Raw genomic sequence first — 13,593 nt, forward strand, 5'->3', positions numbered from 1 at the left:
AGGCGGATGTTATGAGTTGGTAAAAATGAAAATATTTATGAAATTCAAGTCAATGATAGAAAAGCTCCTTATGATCCCAAGTTTCCCTGTTAGAGAGTAAGCTTCTATGCTTATGAATTGACTTTTATAATACATAAGTTATAAAATGTACACTGTGAGCCACTGTACCTCCCTTAGGTAGATGTTAACCTCCTGTAGGTGGATGTTATGAGTTGGCATTAAATGAAATGACACTCAGGTCAATGATTAGAAAAGCTCCTGCAAGATTGTAAGTTTTAATGCTTGCAAATAAGCTTTCCATGTGTACGATTGTGCCAGTATAACACATACGATACAAACGTGGTGTTATAAAACGTACCTCCCTTAGGTCGATGTTAACCTCCCGTAGGCCGATGTTAACCTCCTTTAGGTCGATGTTAACCTCCCGTAGGCCGATGTTACCTGAGCAAATCTTGACTGTTTTCATAGTTCCACGTTTCTTCCACAAATCGAACGTAAAATCCTTGAGGTCAGTGTTCAGACGCCGAGAAACGAAAGTAGAAAGAACTCTGTATTCTACCATAACGAATCCTAACAAACGTTCGAAGTCTTTATTTCCCCGACGTCGTCCGCCATTACTACTGAAAGAGAGTGAATGCAGGTCAATTTCCGGTATAATCGGATCTCGGTTCGTGGCTGCTCCGAAGAATAACCCGATGACGTCACCTCCCTTAGGCCGATGTTATCTTTTCTCAACCTAGCTTATCTGTGAATAAGACCAAACGCAGAGAGTGAAAAAAAAAAAAGCCACAGCTACTTTCAACACAGGAACAGTTAGTAGGAAATGCGTTAATAGATGTATTATGCAAGAAAAGTTTGCGTCCCTGCCTCCGTTTCCATGAAAGCTATTGTGACGTTTGTACATTGAGACAGCTAAGAAGATTTTCTTACAGATGAACTTAAGAGAGCCGTTTACATATTTGAGCGAAATCGGTGAGATGTGGTGACCAGCTAAAATTCAAATCTTACAGATTATTGCTCTTATAATTTCTTCTCAATTACTGACAAGAGATACTCTAAAATGTCAGCCGTCTTCTCCTTCCCCCGTAACTTACAGCTGGGGTTCCGGGACCCTGTAGCCTCAAAAGGAGGAGACAGCTAATATTTCAGACCATGCAAGAGTGTCATGGCAGACTTTCTATGTGCCTGAAACGAAACGAAATATCATGCAAAGTTTTCGATTGACCACTAATTGTCTACCGTGAAGAATCGTTAGTATTTAGATACAGCAAATAGAAGAAGGATCTTCGCAGTTAAGAAACGCAACTTAAGCAGTTGCGAAATGAAAGCTTGAAAAAAATTTAGGCTTTAACGGGATTCGACCCCATGACCTCTGCGATGCCGGTGCAGTGCTCTACCAACTGAGCTATGAAGCCAACTGGGAGATGGTCATATTGTGAGTTCATAATATACCCGTGAAGGATGAATAAATGAATGTAAATACATGAAAAAGAAAAATACATGTTTAAGCAAAGCTCGTCAGCAAAAGCGAAAGCACTTGTCAGCGTTGTTGTTTTTCGTGCCAACGAACATACACTGCATGCTGATTGGCTCTTCGTTTACTAACTAAGGTTTAACCATGCACCCTGCATGGGTTAAACTCAAGTTACCATCTATAGTTTTAGATCATCCAGACATAGATTTCGTAACTATCGTTAGAATAAGGGAAGCAGTCACAATATGCGAAAATAGCTAACTATAGACAGCATTGTCTTGCCTTTGTGTGAACCTGTCACCAATTACAGTCTTTTGTTTTGGATCATCGAAGCATTAATTTCTAGAAGAAACAGAGAAGAGGTCACGTTACCAAGATATCTAACTATAGTTACCATTGTCTTAACTGAAGACTCATAGTTAAGGCGTAGATGTGAACGCAACCAACGTGTGCAACCTACAAATTTTAATACGTCTGAAGCACCCAATTGCTTACCGTCTCCGTAGAATACCTGTTCGGAAGGCCTCAAACGCCTCAGAAATAGAAATTGTGGGGTCTGGAACCATTTTTTTTTTTTTTTTTTTCAATGAAATTTTCAAAATTTCAGTTTTTCACGTGTGCACCCGTTTTTAAAAACGTTTTCATTCAGAGAAATATATAGATTGTTAAGTCGCACGTGCACGCGTATGCGTGTAGCAGCGATCATTAGGGAGCTTTAGCAAAGACGACGGCGACGGTAACGAGAATGTCAAAAAAAGCAATAAGCTTAATAACCAAAACAACAACTCTGCACCTGCATTTCACTTTTTTGTACATTTTTTTTGCCGTCACTACACGACTAGGACGTGAAGTTTCCTGATGGGACGTTTTATGGAGTCCGTAAACACACGACGACGAATTTTTCTTTTTTTTTCTAAACTTGGATGGGGTCTCCAAAAATTCAACTGCAGGAGATTTCATCTACATTTGACATTTAGAGCGAGTTGGAATAATGGCGACGACCTTAGAAAAAGACCGACCGTTAAAAAAGATAAAAAATCTTCAAAAAGTCGGCTAAGCTAACATGATCCTGTGCAAAACTTGATTCGTTAAAAGTTAGAAAATCAAAAGGGAAAACAGCAGAGGTGAGACTTAAGGTACTTCTTTAATTAAGAAATCAATTATAAAGTAAAGTAAGCAGCAACCCGAAGCCAGGTAAGTTTTATCTTTAAGAAACCTTTACCTTCTTTTTTGTTGGTTTCGTTTCGAGTTCTTTGGGTTTGATAGTGTTGATACTTTTTTTTTTTTTTTTTTTTTTTTTTTTTTTATGGGGTGGAGGAGAGAAGCAGTTTACGGAATCCCGGCACGAACTCTAGTTTATCTGTAGATGTTACAATACTTTTCCTTCCAAGTGACAAAATCTTCAGAAAACCTTTTTCTGCCAATTCCTTATACCACTTGGGTCTATGGGACAGTTTCCATAAAACATTTTGTAGCAGTTTTTGCAATGCATTTCGGCTAAATTAATCGAGGTCTCATTAGAAAGGATGGCAGTCGTTAAGAAATAACGTGATGGGACTATATTTTGCGCCCATCTCCTCTTTAGATCCGAAACAAGATGTACATCGAATCCCATCTCAAGCAATAGATCACAGTTCTCCAAACGGAGACCCATTGTCGCTAGATTTATCTTTTATTAAGACAAAGAGTTAATGTGATCCTTTGTGAAGAATCGTAAAGGTACCCCATACCCCATAAGGTATCCCAGGGAAATTGATAAGATAGTGTAACGTTTATTTTTATTTATTTTATTTTTCCTCCATTTCTCCATTACAACGATGATATTTCCCAATTATATAATAATTACGACGATTACCAGACTACAAGACCAAGAACTACCTGGGGCTAGGGGGGGAGGGGGGGGGGGAATGAAGAAGGGCAAAAAATATAGGTAAACTATTTTATGTGCCCTTTGGGTTAATTACAGTTTTTAAGATAAAAGAGAAAAAGTTACACAAGACAGGAAACGAGAAAACTAAAGAATACGAAAGTATTATAACATGTGTAAGGCAGTTCTTAATATTGAGCAATATAATACTTATTAATAAAGAGTGCTCTTTCGAATAAAGTTTTAGCTGGAACTTTATACGAATACTGAAAGGAATATCACTCCAATAATAACATCCAATAACTGTTGGGCAGAATTTCCTTATATCGTTCTTTACATTGAGATAGAATCGACGAAGGAGTTTCTGAAACTTTTATATCGGATATAGTCTGGACAACAACTGCACCCGATTGCAGTCTCCACCGGCTTCATTCTACCGCTGCAAGATAGTCAAGAACATAATCCACACTCCAATTAGACTCCATTATACAATGGCAAGTTAAATTTCTTCTCAAATGAATTATAGGATGATATTTCCCGTAATCAGGAGATCGATTTCAGTTTTGCCGATAAATTTTCACACTCCTGATCAGTCAGTTTTCAACTAACCATTTGGAATGCCCTCAATAAGTGCTGATTTTACGCTTCTGAAACGGAAATCTGTCGTAAATAGGATATTAGATGTCCATTTTATGGAAAATTAAGAGACAAAATAAGTGATCCGATTTTAAAAGCATACATTTTAATCAATCACATTACTTTGTGAATTTTCAGTGAGCTTACAATTAATTATATCGTTTAAACAGTAATACGCCAACGGTCAACCAAATAATCATAAAAAAATAGTGTTACATAAAGGATTTGAAGTGATTGATTTCAGGGATTTTAGCTCCAACGGTTGCTGTTTAACACCACATAGATAGTGACAAACAGTTTAATCGGGGAGGAAATAAAAAAAATTAAAGTGATGGCAAGGTTATCGTTCGGCACACTCTTGACTGTACCAATGCGTATGTGCTACCTAAAAGGGGACAGGCCAGATTGGTGTGATGGCAGAATTAACTGTGCCCTTCGGGGACAGAGTAGATTAGTGGTATGGCATCATTAGCCGTACCCTTGGGCTTGGCTACCTAAAAGGGTACAGAGGGGATAAGTGCTATGGTCAAAAAGAACGTACCCTTGGGCATCAGTGAAGATTAAAGGCCACTAATGCTCTCACAAGAGATTTTTCGCGCCAAAACTGAAAGAGAGTTCCTATTGACAATAACTTGATTTACCACAACACAGCCATTTGAGCAAACAGAGCAAAGGAAGATACATCCGAGTACAACCGAGAGATGTTTGCCTGAAAGTCTTCGGCGGCTTGCAGCAAGCTTCTGATCATTGGTGCCACAGAGTGCATGTCGTCCAGAATGTAATTAAAAATTAAGATTTCCGCCTTTATTTATCATACAGTCGTTATGGTGACCACATACCATTGCTTTCCAGGATCCAGTATATGGCCAATGACTCTTTAAATAGACATCAAGGACGCTTTTATGAAGAGACTGAGTACTTTTCCAAAAATAGAATTCCGTAGACTTTTTTTTTTCTTTTGAGGTTTGTGGGTAGAAAAGCCAATTGTTATGTTATTTTCTACTGGCCGTTTTTTTGCAAAAGTAAACCCATGCTCAAGTCTGGGTACATTTTCAGGCAAACTTGGAATTATTTAAAACTAATCTTGATCACTCCTTTTCTAACATGCATAGACTGCATGTGAGTTTTTTTTTTTTTTTTTTTTAACTGCTAGTGAGTCTGAGGATTCTTTTGTTGCTTTACAGTATATCATATAAAGGAGCATAACCGGACCCAAATGATCTGAAACGTCTTTTGGGTCGGTTATGCTCTCAGTGCTGCATATATTAACATTGCAGCTTCCATGCAGTGTAGTTTATCCAATCAGTAGCACCATCTGTGATACAAAAAGAAGCTTTTCCTCCATGTAAAGAATCCATCCCCCCCCCCCCCCCCTCCCTCACCTACCTGTTTTGGGTTCGTGAATTCTTGAAGAATAATCCCATTTCAAATTGGAGAGCTACACAAGAGAAAAACATTAGTGTGATGACTGGTTGATATTTAGTTTACCTTAACATTGTCTCATTGGTTTTTACGCTACTTGACAATTAAAAGGTAAGAGTTAGCCAAGTTTAGTTGCAAAATTCAAACTACACAAAATACATAAAACAGAATCGTTACCATAAATGTCATTGGTGCCTGTTTATGTAGGTAAGTGATAGTAAATTTCGTTGTGTCCACATAGTGTATAGTCTGTTTCGTGGTGTTAGTGTGAGAGGTTTGCAGTGGCGAGGGGAAACTGAGAAAAATGCCAAGGTCAGGGATAAAATTAATAACAATTTGTCTCAATCCGGGGGAATTCTAAAGTCGTCCTCAAAGTCAATGAATTTTACTATCCAAATGCCACTATAGGTTTGATAATGATTTTTTGTTTTTGGCATGAAAATATTCAAAATAGATTGAATCAACTTCAGTTTTGACCAGTTTATTTGGCTTTACCGCCAAATGATTCATAGTGCATGGTTAGTGAAAACTAGTTTGTGATCAGGAAATTTTTCTTCATCCTAATGCGTTGCAACCCTGGACTGATATTCTAATAGTATATAAACCCAGAGTCATAAAATGAACTGCTTTAATACTTGGCATTGCTTACAAATTGCAGTATGGCTAAAATACAAAACAATCATCCGACTGCTCACAGCTGGCTTATCACAAGTTATCTGGTTTCCAAAGTATTATTAGTTTGCACAAAACTGCAAAATAGCAGTTCCATCAGACATCCTGCTCAGGAGAAAAAAAATAGGCCCAAAGTGCTTCTATACCACAAGCATACGAACTCTATTTTTCATAGCTAATTGATGAACTAATAATGAAGTATTTACAATAGTTAAATAACCGTTTTCCTTGTAAGCCATTTCATCAGTTACTCTCTCCGCTTTTTTTCCAACGATCTGCTTCAATCTGCTGGCTTCTAAACAGTGACAAAATAATGTTCACAGGCTGCTCCAACTTGGTCCTAATGAACGTGTCTTAACAGAGTAATCTCATGATCTTGTTTCTTTTGTCACATGTTCCAATGCCTAGAGAGAAAATGTCATCGTCATCATCATCATCATCATCATCATCATCATCATCATCATCATCATCATCATCATCATCATCATCATCACCATTTAAAAACCCTTCGATGTCATCTTCAGCAACGCAAATATGGTGCAGAACACATGCAAATATCGCAATTTGGAGATGTCCTCTATTTTGTCTATGTCCGTCAGGGTTTTGAATTTTCGAAACCGGCCCTTCAAAAGCCCAAAACATCTCTCTACAATCATCCTTGTTGCACTATGAGCCACGTTGTACCTTTTTTTGTTGTGGAGTCAAACGGCCACTGTCCCTAAATTGCATCAAAAGCCATGTTTTAATGGGGCATGCTTCATCTCCTAAGATATGGGAACTACCAGGAAAAAAATGGCCGTATTTAATTCAATATGATGGGAAATTGGGGAGTTACGGAAAACAGGAGCATCATGCACAGATCGTGGATAACCACAAAAAGCATCAATGATGAGTAAATCAGAATCGAATATGACTTTTAATTGCCCCGAAAAAATCCTTGCGGTTTATCTACTCATCACTTTGATGTTTGGGGCCTTTGATGGGTATATGGCTGCCGTCAATGGCACCCAAGACACCCGGAATGCCTTTTTGCCTTTCAAATATTCCCATCACCTCTTGAGCTTTGACACCAGAAGGGAATTTAATAAACGCATCCGTCAGATGTATCACTACAGCTTTGCGCACTCTTCTATACACCTGGTACACTGTCGATTTGCAAAAACACAAATCTGTCAGCCACTGATCGTAAACATTCTGGATTCCCAAGAACCCACAGAGTCAACAAGATTTGTTTGCGCAATTCTACCGGTTCTCTCTCTCCGTTTGTGCTGAACTGTGGTATGACATCATGCAGAGAAAGCAAGTTCTTGATTACTCTCACTGTATGCCTTGACATTCGTTAATGATTTCTGAAGTCTTCGACAGAATAGTTTGTAATCGTGATCTCATAATAGTTTCTGATACGAACTTGCTCATTCCTTCTTAACTTTGCGCTATAAGGAGCAAAAGAGCTACGTCGTCTGGCTGCTGGAATAGCTCAGCAGCAAATTGTCATCGAAGAGTTCTTCCAAAACATACCAGCTCACCGCAATGTTTTGAAATCGGACGCAGTGTATGTTGGGTTGGTTAAAAGGTTAGGCTATTCTGTCCCAGGTCTCCATTCCGCGTTGTCATAGTAGATGACCCTTTATTCGCATTTTCCGTTTTTCGATGACGAAGAATCCCACCTGATATTACAAATCCGCTTTCGGATTCTCCCCCCAAAACGCACCCACGTTTTCAAATGTTACCTGATGCGCTGTACAATCTTAGAAGAAGGCTGCCCGATTCAGTCCCAAACACAGAACCAACCTTCGACAAAAAAAAATGAAATTAAATTAAAATAGGAGAACAAAATAGACTCAAAGTATACACGGCACAGTGGGCATGATATATGAGGCATGCAAAGCAGGAAGATGGCAGCTGCAGATTTTCCGTAGATGAATTTCTAACGCCAAAGCAAATAAAATTCCCTTTCGAATTTCGAAGAATGGCGACGAAATTGCAACAAGGATGTCAGGAAGATGCAGATCATGGAACGCTCCAACCGTTGCAGAGCAAGATGCATATTTATCCACTCGTTCACATGTCCTTGAAGAGTGTCAGCTGATCCACCCAATCACTTTTGATATGTACAATTTCTGTAATAAGAATACATGAAATAATCTCACCTTGCTAACAGTAAGCATCCCTATGTTGCGCATAACTTAGTTACGCATATATGTTTATGTACATCAGAAGGATGCACCTAATGACTGACAATGAACACTCACCACCCCTTCCGTCGTATGAGTTCCCTTGCAACGTATAGTGGGGACGAATTGAAAACCGGTGTTAGAGCTACCGAGCCGACTTTGTCGCCGTTCGCATAGAATAAAACCAATTAAATTAAACTTGCTTCTCCAGAAATAGTTCATCTAGACCTATGTTCTGGCAACGTTTGGGTATTTTCAATTTTTTTTATTTTGCAGACCTCAAGGCAACATTTCTGGATTACTACCGCTCTTAAGTTAACAAGTTGCAGTATCAACACTGCAAGAAAAACGATATCTTGCAAAAAAGCAAAGTTTTGTAAACAAAATCACATCAATACCTAGTTCTTTTTGGAGAATAACTATTTCTTTTATTCCATTGCTATTTTTTTTGCTCGTTTTACAACGTTAAGTAAGCAAAAAAATTTCACTTCAAGAGGAAAAAATCCAACGTTTCATCGCGCCGGATCGGAGTAAAATTATTTCCCTTCACAATTTGGCTGGTTTTGGCAATAACACCGTTTATGATGTTTCTTCCGCCGCTAGTCATCTTGCTCTTTTTCCCACTTTTGGTCACTATAATGAATACATAAATTGACTTTATATTTTGTTGTCTTCAAAATTTCTTTTGTTTTTCTGAAAAGCAGTTGGCGGTGCAACTTCCCGCCAAACAAAATAAAGTTTCACGAAAATGATGATTGAGTCACGCGTGATATTTTTTTGCCATTCCGAGGCGTAGAAACCTTTCTCTGGTGAGTTTACTGTTCAACAGTTTTCGGCCGGCAACACCAGTTAAACAGTAAACTCGCCAGAGAAAGGTTTCTACGACTCGGAATGGCAAAAAATCACCACGCGTGACTCAATCAACATTTTCTTGAAACTTTATTTCAACATAAAGGTAAAAGGCAACTTTAAATACATCCACTCAGTAAAAATTCCAACCGATCTTGTCGCGTGAATATAAAGTCTCAAGTTCCAAACAGTAATTACACCACGCAAACATAGGGTGGTCTGCCTGTGCTCAAAGCACGACTGAATATACATTCATTCCTAACTATGCTCTTATGACATCTCTCCCAGAGTCGTCCTGGCCCGATCTCTTCTCTAAATCGTTTTTTCTCGTCGAGTTTCTCAGTTTTCTACCGTGACCACCACTACTAGTCGACGCCATTTTGAAATTGTCACTTCAAACTTGAAAATTTCAGCCTGAACTTTTCAAGTTTCGATTCGAGGAGTTGGCGCATGCGCTTAGGTGACAATGTCCCTTTAAGAGAAGAGCTTGCAGTTTGTAGGCCCTAGACAATTGTAATACACTTTTTTGACCTTGAGTAGTGTCCTCCTATCCTTGACAGTTTTCTCATTGCCCTCTGGGCACCTGACCGACTCGTGATTCCCTCCACAAAAACTGCAACTCGGACTTAATGATACTCGTGTCTCAATAAACGGTGGGGAAGCAGCTGATGCTCGTCCATATTCCCCTGTGCGGGTTATCATTAATTTCCTTGCTTCATTTCTGCCTCTGTTGGAACTACGATCAATTGGTTAGAGTTTACACAAGGAACTCCCTCTTCTGCCTCTTTAAAAATGACTCACGAGTAAAGCAACTTTGAGAACAAATCAAGATTAATGTCTTCTTTCGGGATATCTGCAAGCTCAAGCTCCCGCTTTCCTGACAACTGTCATGACAACTTGGTCTCAATCGGTAAAAGAATACTTTCATTGACTCATTGTGTTTATCCCTAGAGCTTCTAATGCTCCAGTTCTGTTCTTTAAAGTATCATAGAAGTTTCGAAGAGAAGATGCAGTGAAAACAGACTTGGTACCATCTGAATTACAGATTTGACTAAGGAAGCGGATAATCACACGCTTTCAACCATTCCTGTGCTCCTGTGCCGCAGCTGGCTCAGAGCAAGCTCTAGTCAGGTCATTATCGTTGTAATGCACTGTAGCTTCTGATATTCCTACTATTTCTGATGGTGGCAACCTTATTTTTAATCCTAAAGAGAAAGCTGATGTTTTTAATCGCTATTTTGTAAGTCAGGCCTGTATTACAGGTTCCGATACCGCAATCGTTTCTTCTCTGGTCCGTTGCAACTGGCCTATTTTATCTTCGATTTTGGCTGATGAAATTCTAGTTGATAATTTGCCGTCAACATTGCCAAGGCTTGTGGCTGTGATAGGATATAAGCAACGGAATAATTAAACTCTGTTCCGAAGGGCTTGGTGTTACATTCACGTGTTTAATAAAATTTGCCATTTAGCCGTGGTCAATTTTTCTATTCGCCATCCACCTTTGTTTCTCGACGGCCTTGGTATTGAGAATGTTCCCGTCCACGATCATCAGTTGGTATTACGTTTTCATCCAACCTCTCTTGGCGTTCTCACATTATCGCATAGAATATAAACTTCGATCTCCTTCATACTACATCATCATTTCAACATATGATCAAAGTTAGTTTTCTCATCTGTTTCCAAGCAACAACTGTTACCATAGCAATGGACGCGCATAGCTTCTCATTTTAAACATTGTCGATTATCTCGAAATCTAGTCACTTAGAAACTTTTGGGATTACACTACTCAATCTAGACAACTTAATTGTAGGCGAAATTAGAAACAAACCAGTAAGAGCGTTTTCAAGTAAATAATAAATCAATTTTTACGGGGTGATTTTGTTTATTGCTGCAGTTTTTATCAATATCTCTGGCAAAATAATTATCAATTATTCACCGAAGTGGAGGTGAATAGTGATGAATATTAACCGAGCCGCGAAGCGGCGAGGTAAATATTCATCACTTTCACCGTGGTAAATATCCATCACTTTTTTCCGGATCTATTTCACTGCTATTCACGTGCTTTGAATATTTATCACAACTTGAAGTCGTGCAAAAAGTAAATTTTACTTGAATGGAAGACTTGAGAAGCAGGAGCCTATTTTTATGTGAATTTTACCTTTTGCACGTCTTCACGTGATCACGTAGTTGTTGTTGTTTCACTAATTTTACAACAACAAAATGCACGTCATTTCAACAGATGGTTAACAAGTTAAAACCCTTTGCTAGGTACTTTAAATTTAACCTTCGGTTGAAATAGATTGATTCGATCCATGATTGGCATTAACCATCGATCGAACAACCGAAACTAACTCTCGGCTAATCTTTAACCATTGGTTATGAGATCTAACCATTAGTTAGGCAGCTTTCGAGCAACCGGGGCCAGCTCCAGTCTCGCTGCGCTATGAGCGCACCCTCTCGACTGACCAGAAAGGGATTGATTGCAGTCTAGGTTGCTAGCCGCTAACGGGGTGTTCGGTTTTAGCATGCTTTCGAATTTTCTTTCAACCAAACCTTTAAAATAAGGCTCGTTCAAAATGTATAGTTACTGTTCACAGAGAAGAACTCTTTCTAAAAAAGTTATCGCCACCGTGAATTTTGCCATATATTCCCGATGTATGAATGAGCCGCACCTTTTGTGTGTATCCAGTAGCTGAGCCTTTCTGGTTTTTTTCTCCATATTCGCCCTTTGGGAGCCTTCGTTTAGTCCGTAGGTTTCAATTTATGGGCAAAACTCACCCCATGCAACTTTAGCAAACTTTAGGCGTTGTTGTTCGTTGATAAAAACAAGAGCGATTACAAACTTAACCTGTTCGCAGTTAATTATGTCATATTCAATACGGCACAGGGAGCATAGAAGTCAATTGATTAGTGGCAGAACGTTAACGAGGATAGTTTGTCCATCTAATGTTTTTGACGGTCGCATTCACGGGAAAACCGAACGTAAGCTAACACGCTTGGAAGCTATTAGTCCGACTAAAATTCCGCCATAAGTATACTAAATTAAAAAGGTGGTTGGGCTAAGGAGCATAAAGCATCCCACCGTTTTCTAGCCTTCTTCGCATGTTCCCTACGTCTTCGCGCGATTATTTTTGACACACCAACGGCAGGTAATTTGAACGTCATGGTGCGTGAGACAAATTATAACAACTATTACGTGTAGAGCAAAAAAGACGTTTATTTCATACATACTGAGACTTACAGATAGAATTGATCTATGGAAAACCCGGTTGGGAAATTCTCGCAGCCAATGATAACAGCGAAACGACTTTCATACACGTGGGAAACCCGTTTCGTCCAATCAGAAAGCGGCTGTCAAAACGCATCAACATTTCAATGAACGTGGTAGCTTTGTCGATGGCGCCAGCTTTTTTAAGGCTCTAAATTTCTCGCTCGCCGGGATTTCGGCTTTTTCGCAGGACATTGCTAGACGAGTTTAAAACATTCTGATTTTCATTAACAACTAGTGAGGGCTGAATGTTCTGGCAGTAGGTTCAAACCCTTGGATAAACCCATCGAAGAATATATTACCGACCAAGAAAACAAAAACACTCGAGCAAAAACGTAGCGGGACGTGAAGCTACTTACAGGATTACTGCTGGAGAAAAACGAACAAAGAAAAATTGAAGAAATTCAACCAGAAGAGCTCAACCGCTACGTTAGTGAATTCATTGTTAGTGTGAAAAGAAAAGATGGCCAAGACTATGAACCATCAAGCCTTCGAGGGTTGTTTTCATGTTTCAACCGGCATTTAAAAGAACGCAAGTACTCGTAGTACATTGTGTTTGACATTGTGGAAGCTCGCAGCAAACAACTGAAAAAAGAAGGAAAAGGGAACAAACCCAACGCAGCTGAAGCTTTAACTGATGTGGAGGAAAACATTCTTTACGAAATAAATTTACTCAGAATCTCAAATGCCGAAGCTTTGCTAAACACAGCCCAGGCTGTGAAGAACATCGGTAGATGACATGGAACAACGTGCAACTTCATATGGAAGCTGACGGAACTGAATACTTAGAGTACTCTGAACGGCAAACGAAAACTAGAACGGGAGCGGAATCTCGTAGTGTCAGAGCTGTTAAGCCGAAGGCTTTGCAGCAGCAAACGGAAACTAGAACGCGACCTGACGCGATGAATAAACCTGATGCGCCATACTATCTCGGAATAAATTACACAAAAAGACCTTCGTCAAATAAACTGTGGTTTAAATCAAGTGCAATGGGTCAGAACAAATTGAACAGTTTGATGAAAACCATGGCGGAAAACGAAGGCCTTTCAAGTAAACGACTGACAAATCACAGCGCTCGTAAACGCATGATACAAAAATAAACGACAGCGACATATATACCTCCTAGTCACATAATGCAGCTCTCAGGCCACAGAAATGTCCAAAGCATTAACAATTATAGCCACGTATCTAAGCAACAGCAAAAAAAACATGTCAAAAATACTGAGTGCGA

At 39.2% G+C, this 13,593-nt stretch overlaps 1 protein-coding gene and 1 long non-coding RNA gene across 2 annotated transcripts in view; both read right to left on the reverse strand.

Annotated features, from left to right (window-relative positions):
* Window positions 1-736, reverse strand: part of LOC146459300 (uncharacterized) — a 4,426-nt gene extending 3,690 nt beyond the window's left edge. The window contains exon 1 of the long non-coding RNA XR_014857975.1: window positions 359-736. This is a non-coding gene — a long non-coding RNA (uncharacterized LOC146459300). The remainder of the gene's footprint in view (window positions 1-358) is intronic.
* The window catches only part of LOC146459298 (uncharacterized), a 64,120-nt gene that overhangs the window by 29,132 nt on the left and 21,395 nt on the right, over window positions 1-13,593 (reverse strand). The window lies entirely within an intron of this gene.

This window comes from Pavona decussata, unplaced genomic scaffold (assembly GCF_977016875.1).
Source record: "Pavona decussata unplaced genomic scaffold, jaPavDecu1.1 SCAFFOLD_220, whole genome shotgun sequence".
Taxonomy (NCBI): Eukaryota; Metazoa; Cnidaria; class Anthozoa; order Scleractinia; family Agariciidae; genus Pavona; species Pavona decussata.